Below are 8,296 nucleotides of genomic sequence, written 5' to 3' on the forward strand. Positions count from 1 at the left end.
GATGCTCCGAGCAAGTGTCATGTCACTGCTGCATGCGGGTTTTTTTACATTCCCAATTAATTGCTTCAGTCCTCCTGCAGAAAATGAGCTGCCCTGGGCATCTGGAGTGGTAGATTTTCTCTTTAAAAGCCCATGTTTTGTAGAAGTGGTGTCTGAACAGCTTATCTCCTTTTGCAAATGGTAGTCGGAGGCTAACTTTCCCGTGTTAAATGGCGTCAGGATTCACAGGCATCATACATTTCATGCCAGCGTGAGATCCTTCTTGACCCTTAGCAGGAGGAGGGGGGAGTTCACATAGGTCCCTTCCTCCCCCAATCCATCCGCACCTCTGTGAGGATACTTATATCGAAGTACATTCTGTTAACTGCCTTCTGTTGCTGTGTACAATTCTGGTGTCTGAAGCAGGAGGTTACAGTCTGTGCAAGTTTATGCTCTATTAAAATGAGTCTCGGTGGTATAGCTCGACTCAGCCTTTAAATAATGATAACCTGAGACTGACACAGCTGTCCTAGCGCATTTGGTATCTGGGAGTCACTTCCACTTCTGTTGCCATGGCGAAGGCCTAGTTCACACAGCCAGCAGGATGGGCGGGGGTAGAAATGTTCTGGATTGTGGCACTTCAGATTGAAAGAAGCAAATGTTCCCCCACCACCACCATTGGTTTAGTCGGACGGAGATTCTCTCCACAAACAGAACAAGTATATTGTGGGGGAAGGCTAGGTTAGAACGGTTCTCCCCAATAATCCAATTTTCTTTGAAATAGGTTATGTGGCGGGAGCGTTCAGTGAGACGATTTCCCACACTTAAGTCTGAAGTAGTAACTTCCAGATTATGCTGGAGACATGATAGCACTCTTCAAATACTTAAAAGGTTGTCACCCAGAGGAGGGCCAGGATCTCTTCTCGATCATCCCGGAGTGCAGGACACGGAATAACGGGCTCAAGTTACAGGAAGCCAGATTCCGGCTGGACATCAGGAAAAACTTCCTGACTGTTAGAGCAGTACGACAATGGGAACAGTTACCTAGGGAGGTGGTGGGCTCTCCCACACTAGAGGCATTCAAGAGGCAGCTGGACAGCCATCTGTCAGGGATGCTTTAGGGTGGATTCCTGCATTGAGCAGGGGGTTGGACTCGATGGCCTTATAGGCCCCTTCCAACTCTACTGTTCTATGAATCTATGATTCTATGAAAGTGGCTTACCAGCCCTTCTAGATCTAGAAAGGCAAACCCTTTGTCATTGGACACACTTTGACTTGATTTGCACCATCAAATAAGCCACGGTGGCTTATTTAAACCAGGATGGTTTACTTAAATAACAGCGCAGGCGGGGTGCGTTTTCCATAATCACTGCCCAGGCACAGCTTGTCGTGACATCTGAACCTGGGTGCCGTGGCTTGATGGAGGGGAAAGCAACCCTACAACATTGGAGGGTTGTTTCTCTCTTCAGCAAGCCAGGCTGACCAAGGTTTGGATGACATGGCAAACCTCACTCGGGCAGTGATGATGGAAATTGCACCCCACACCCACCTCACAGTTTAAATAAGCCTCCGTGGCTTTTCTAAAAATTGTGGCACATGCCGGGCCACAGTGGCCGATTTTGATTGTACGAACTGGCCCATTGTGATTTCTGAGCTGCTTCCAATATATTTCCGTGGCCCTTGAAATTAACATGGTTCCTCTTCCCCAGTTGGGCATAGAATTGCCTCTCTTTGGAATGTCCATGTGACCAAAGGGGGGCCTTTGGAAGTCTTAAACTCAGGGCTGGGTCTGTGCCAGAGCAGCTGCCATGGTCTCACGTGAACAAGGGTAAGTGATGCATTGCGTGTCTCATGGATGTTAGCTGTTTTCTTACCAGCCTGTGCTGCTAAGTCAGATCTTCAAAGCATCAAGATGGTGTGTGGGGGAATCCATGTGGATAGTCAAAGGTTTTTAAATGAATTAATGCTACAGTGTGCCTTATTTTTAAAACATAAGCACTGCATCTCCTCGATTCCCCTTCCCTGCAAAACTTCCAGATCAGTATAAACAGGAAATGGGGTGATGAAAAGATATTGTTGCATTCTGTTCCTCTTACGCCACCTCAAGAGAGGCAAGACTGTTGTTGTTTTTAAGTCTCTTGATCCAGGTGGTCTGATTTTTATTTAGTTTTTACTGCAACGGACTACCAGTGTCTATTAAACTCGAGCTTAAAAATCAAGTGACGGTGCAGAGATTCTCTGAAGTGATCTGAACTCGACACTCACTTAAGAATGACCTTGAATCTGATCAATCAAGACACAACTCTTCCAGGATTCTTTTCAAAAGTCCCAGCAGAAGCTAGGCCAGCCTTCTTCAACTGGGCGTCCTCCAAATGTTTTGACCTTCAACTCCCATCAGCCCCAGATAGCATGGGCAATGGTCAGGAATGCTGGGAGCTACAGTCCGAAAGCATTGGAGGGCACTAGGCTAAGGAAGGCTTAGCTAGGTTGTTGGCCCCAAATTGCTCAATGCTTGCTGATGATCAATGCTCAACCTTCTACTCGTCCCTGTTTTATACTTTTTATATTTTACCCTCTGTGTTAATTCAAAACATTGTTCATGTCACATATCTCGGAGTGGGGGAGAGATCACTCCAGCATGTAGCCTTGCGTTTAAAAAGCAATAACATTTGAACCTACCTGAAACATGGCGCTGAAGTTCCGGCAAATGGAATAGGCAAAACACGTCGCACCCGTTCCATTGAGGAGGAGCATTCAAGCCTTGTCAGTCATTAGTCAAGCATCTTTGCATGCACTGCATGATAGCTGGTACCAGCTCTCTCCATTCCGGAATATTACATTTTTGGCTGTAAACTTCGAGTACTGCTTGTCTTGTGGTGGAGAACATGGCCCTACCATTAGGCAAGGTGAGGCAGCAGCCTTAGAAGTACTGCTAAAAAGAAGCAAACTTTTTGCCCCCAAGTCCACCTTTCTGGTCTTGCATCCAGTTGTGATGAGTCAATACACATTCAGCTAGTTTGGGCTGAATACCAAATCGACCTGGTTAAGGTTGATAACAACCAAGCTGGGTGATTGAGTGAGTAGGTCATAGCGAGAACTGCAAAGAAGGACAGCCCCAAAAAGTTGTGGGCTAGAATTGCGTGACTTTTAAAGTTGCTGGCAAAGAATCTTAAGCCAAACGTATCATTGAAAAGTATATAGTATTTGTGCCTAATTAATATATGTATGTATGCCTTGAGTAATCTTTTGGTAGGGAGTTCCACGGGACCATTACAGCCAGTACGGAATAAGGAACCACATTAATAAAATACTAAGAGTTGGAAATGGCCATTTAGTCCAGTTTAAACCATCTCTGACAGCTTTCCAGTCTCTGCCCACAGATTGCCCACTACTGCCATAGCCAGCTGGGTCCATAGAAGGTTTTCCTGATATTCAGCAGGAACCTGCCTTCCTGTAACTTCGGGCATCATCAGACAAGTGTTTTATTGCACGCTCATTACTGGGCACTCACAGATTTTCACGGGTCCTATTCACAATGTCATCTGTGACCTCCCGCCCCTTCTAGCCTTCGTGTAAGAAAAAAAGACTCTGGTAAATCCAAATTATTTTTGAAATGGAAGTTTCTGCTATCTCCTGCTGTGTGCAGGAGAAGCAGTGTGATCAAAATGGCCCACTGAATGGGCCATGTGCATATTATTTGCTTCCTCTTTCAAAAGAGGATGCAATGAGGGACAAAAGCGTGGGTGGAGAAGCGACGGTAAGGAAACACGATTTCTCCCATGTGATGACGCTCTTACGCCCATTATTTCATGTCCTATATGCAGTCTTGAATGATCGCAAACAGATTGCATTCCTTTTCAGGTTTGACTCTACTGCTGCCTGTGGTCATCTCTCAACACTCTGTCTCTTTTCTTTTTAAAAAACTTTATTAATCCACAGCTCCTTTCCATGATTTTGTTCTACAGGTTCATCACAGCATTCCTAGCTTACTCAAGCCATGTCCAAAAGTCTAGTTAGTTTAGGAACTGTTTTTAATGCATTTATGTTGAATCTAAGACAGCAAAAGAAAAAGCAAGAGAACGGGTTGCTCTTCTATCAGTAGCAGCTCTGCAATGTAGTTCCAGCCCTTTGGCATCAAGGAACTGCATCTCGCATCAGACTCTTTGGTAGCTGAAATGAATTCCTGCATAATTGGTGTCATGGCCATTTTAGCCAATTGTAGCCACAAGCAATGAAAGCCAGTACTAGCTTTCCCAGTAGGCAATGTTTTGAGTTGACTCAGCCTATCTTATATTCTGCACTATCTGGGAATTTATCCTGCTGCAGGGCTGGGTAGTTGCCCTTGTTTTAAAATGCTTCAAGTGGTGCCAGATGTGTTTGGAATTTCAGTTAAGCAGATCACATTAAAACCTGTTTGTGTCAGAGAGAGAGAGAGAGAGAGAGAGAGATGGCATATGTGGGATCCTTCTGTGCAACCCTCAGTTGGTTGCCTTCTTCCTGAATTCCAAAAGTCAGCTCTTTTGCTTTCATCCTGCTTTCAAGAGATCTTGTTTTGCAATCAGACCCTGAGCATTCTTAATAGGGATGTGCTCCGCTTTTAATCGGACCAGCGAATTAGAAGCGGAGCGGGGTGCTTCGCCTCCCCTTAAGGGGAGAGGTAAGTGGGGTTTACCGGGCCCTGCCGCTGTCACTGTCGCCCGTGCGGCGACTGTGGCAGGGCCCGGTAAACCCTGCCCTCCTCTTCCTTACCTGCCTCCGTCCGCGGTTCAACCAGGAAGTCTAGGCTTCCTGGTTGAACCGCGGGCTCAATTGAAGAAGCCGACGGACCGTGGACGGAGGCAGGTAAGGCCCCCCTCCCCCTTGGTCTCTTATCGGGCTCTGCCGCCGTCGCCGCACGGGCGGCAGGGCCCGGTAACCCCCCCGCCCTCCTCTCCCGGCCTTACCTGGCGCCACTCCCCTCCACTGCGGAGCTCCGATTCGGAGCTGGAGCTCCGCGGCGAAGAGGAGCGGAGTATGGGCGGAGCGGCATGGAGCGGAGCAGGCCGATCCGAAAATTTTGGATCGGCCCACGGGGCGGAGCGGGGGGTCCGTGCACACCCCTAATTCTTAATGCTTCCCTTTCTGCAATGGATTCCCCCCCCCCTCACCATCACTACACTCTGGATGGTTTCTTTGCTAACCTGGCCTGCAAGGAAAGTCACCAGTTACTGCTGCCGTGAAGGGTCGCTTTTGCATACGGCTAAGCTCTAATTGACTTGTCACAGATTGCACTTTTTGTATTCTATTGCCATTTAAATCCAGCCTTTACATTATCTCCCTCGCCACACACACACACACTTTACACCCATTTGCGTGCATACATGACAAATGAGGATCACACTCTATGTATCTGGTGAAGTGGGCCCTAGTCCGTCACATGCCATAATAAAGTCTAATATAAAATGCATTTTAAGGTGCTACATGACATCTTGGTGTTCATTTGTTTTTTGCTGCAACAACCAATGACCGGACTAACCTTGGGGAATTTCACTGGGTATTTCAGAGAACTGCCCCATCGTGAAGAATGTCAACGTTTTTACCTCTTGAACCAGCTGCTTCCTCCTGTAATTTATTTATTACATTTTTATACTGCCCAATAGCCGAAGCTCTCTGGGCAGTTCATGGGGGATCTGGGGAGAGAGTAAAGAACCTGCAGCCAGATGACCGACCAACTGTCAGCAGTAGGTTACAGAGATGGAATAGGTAGGAACAGCCACAGGGGCCGGGCGGTTTGTATCCCAAATCAATGATATTAGCTGGGATGCGAAAGATCTGATTTACTTCTATTTTAGGTCAATTCCTTCTGCTCCAAGATGTATCAAATAAATCATAATAAGGAAGAAAATGCTTTGGTTCATCCTCATAGTAAATAACCCTATGTTAACTCTCCTAAAAAATAAATAAATACAGTTTGCTGTTCATTAATAAATTAGGCACATGTATAAGCGATAACTAATAACACTGCACGTTTGCTATTTTACACATTTTGGTTTTGCTAGGCGGGAAGGACCATGAGCCATGCAAGAAGCAAAAGCCCTGTGCCCAGCCATAGGGAAACCTTACCACATTTGCACTTTTTTCTATGCTCCCATAGACTCACACAGTGTATGTGTAGTTGACCATTCCTTACTACTATGCCGCCACCTCTTTCCATCAGCTATGCTTCCCCCCCCCCCCTTTGCAGTACCCGCTGAACAGCTCAGTGCTGGACTTCCTATCATATAAGAAAACCAGATATCCGCCTTGGAAGTACCAGTTTCTTCTTTGAGCAACCAGTGTATAGTGCAGCAGGCCAGCTGTGTGTATGTATGGAGAGAGGGAGAGGGCGGGCGGGGTGGAGGTAGGATGACTTTCTCCCTAATTTTAGTAACACTGCTTTTAGCAGCCACTCTAGCAGTTCCTGTTCCTTTTATCTCAGACCTATTGTATTATGTTTAAGAAAATGCAGGGTTTCTTGCTGCAAACATGTCCTCAGTTCGGCGATTGTGAATGTTGATGTTTGCAAGGAAATGCAAGCTAGGTCAACTGGCAGGAGACCTTTTCCTCTCAAACTTGCCTCCACAGCCTAGTCCAGCCAGGATCTCTTCTTTGAAGGGTAGATCGGCATTGGTGTCCTCTAAAATCAAAAGGCTCCTGTCCTTTTGTGTTGTATTAGCCACAGTAATTCTCCTGTTCGCTGCCCGCTTAGGTACACCTTAGCCTCCAACCACCACCACCCTGCCTTTCTTAGCCACTGATAAACCCTGCTGCAGGCCTGTCTTGCAGAGCCCTGCTAGGGAATTGTATATAACTCTGTTCAATAAACTTGTTGTACACAGCTATATTGAGCCTGAAAATCAGCAGTCAAGGTTCATCAGACAGCACATAGTGTCAGAAGTGGTTCTTGAGGGAGTGCATTCCACAATTTGGAAGAGATACAAGAGAAATCCTTTTTACATGTGCCCGGAAAACAGGCCTCTCTTGGCAATGATGCCCTCAAAAAGGGCCTTTCCTACAGATTTTAATAACTAGACATGTTCATAACAAGACAGCCATTTCGGGCTTTAAAGTTTCCATCCAACAGTTTGAATTGAATCAGTGCAGTTCTCTTCCAAAATAGGTACAGTATGGTTCCAATACTGTGTACCCATTAGCAGCCTAGCTGTCACATTTTGAACCAATTGAAGCTTCTGGACAGTCTTCTGGGGTAGCCCCACATACAGCACATTGCAGTGATCTGAGCATCTTGTAATCAACACATAGATAACTGTTCCCAAGTCAAACAGAGTCAGGAAGGGTTGCAAGTCGCACACAAAGTCATTGTGTAAAGACACTCCTTGCGACAACTGCTGCCAGCTGAAGAGCTAGGGATGGCGTTGGTTCAAGTAGGGTGACCGTATGAAAAGGAGGACAGGGCTCCTGTATCTTTAACAGTAATGTAGAAAAGTGAATTTCAGCAGGTGTCAATTGAAGAGGGTGAAATTCCCTCTTCATCACAACAGTTAAAGCTACACTAGCTATAGTAGAGTGGCCAGATACAAAAGAGGGCAGGGCTTCTGCAGCTTTAACTGTGTTGATAAAGAGAGAATTTCACCCTCTTCAATTGACACCTGCTGAAATTCCCTTTTCTACATTACTGTTAAAGTTACAGGAGCCCTGTCCTCCTTTTCATATGGTCACCCTAGTTCAAGGAGACCTTCCAAGCTACAGATCGGATACTCCAGAGAGAGCACAAGTTTTCTACTGACACACATCAGCTGCTGTATCTCTCAAGAGGTCCCTCCTCTTCCCTTTCTCCTTCCAAACAGTATCTAGTGGGGACGCATAGTTTTTAAGCGGTTCTGCCTCAGATGCAATTGTTTAGTCATAGCTATGGATTGCGCTGCCAGAACACTGCCTCGTGCAGCAATACAGAAGGCGGACTCCTCTTGCGACAGGTGGGTAAGAGTGGAGCATGCCTCCCACTTTAATTTCGCAAGAGTAGCATGCTGATTAGCAGAAGTTTGGGGGGAAACCTTGTTCTAAACCGCCTCTTGTCAGTCCTTGCCAGGAACACTCCCTGCATTTCTTCTTGATTCCTTGCCAGCCTGTGCCCTGCTCCAAACCACTCCATCCCTTGGTTGCGAAAAGCCTTGACAGGTCATCCGGCCAACTCTTACCGTTACGCTCCTCCCCTCCTGCAACAGTCTAACAGGTTTTCCTGCTGCATAACTTGAATAACTGAGCTCCTTTTGTCATCAGTCCCGGTGGGGGTGGGGGTGGGGGTGGAGTGGAGGATCAGATCTCCTCCTGTGCCTTG

This window comes from Elgaria multicarinata, chromosome 13, assembly GCF_023053635.1.
Source record: "Elgaria multicarinata webbii isolate HBS135686 ecotype San Diego chromosome 13, rElgMul1.1.pri, whole genome shotgun sequence".
In the NCBI taxonomy this organism is placed as follows: Eukaryota; Metazoa; Chordata; class Lepidosauria; order Squamata; family Anguidae; genus Elgaria; species Elgaria multicarinata.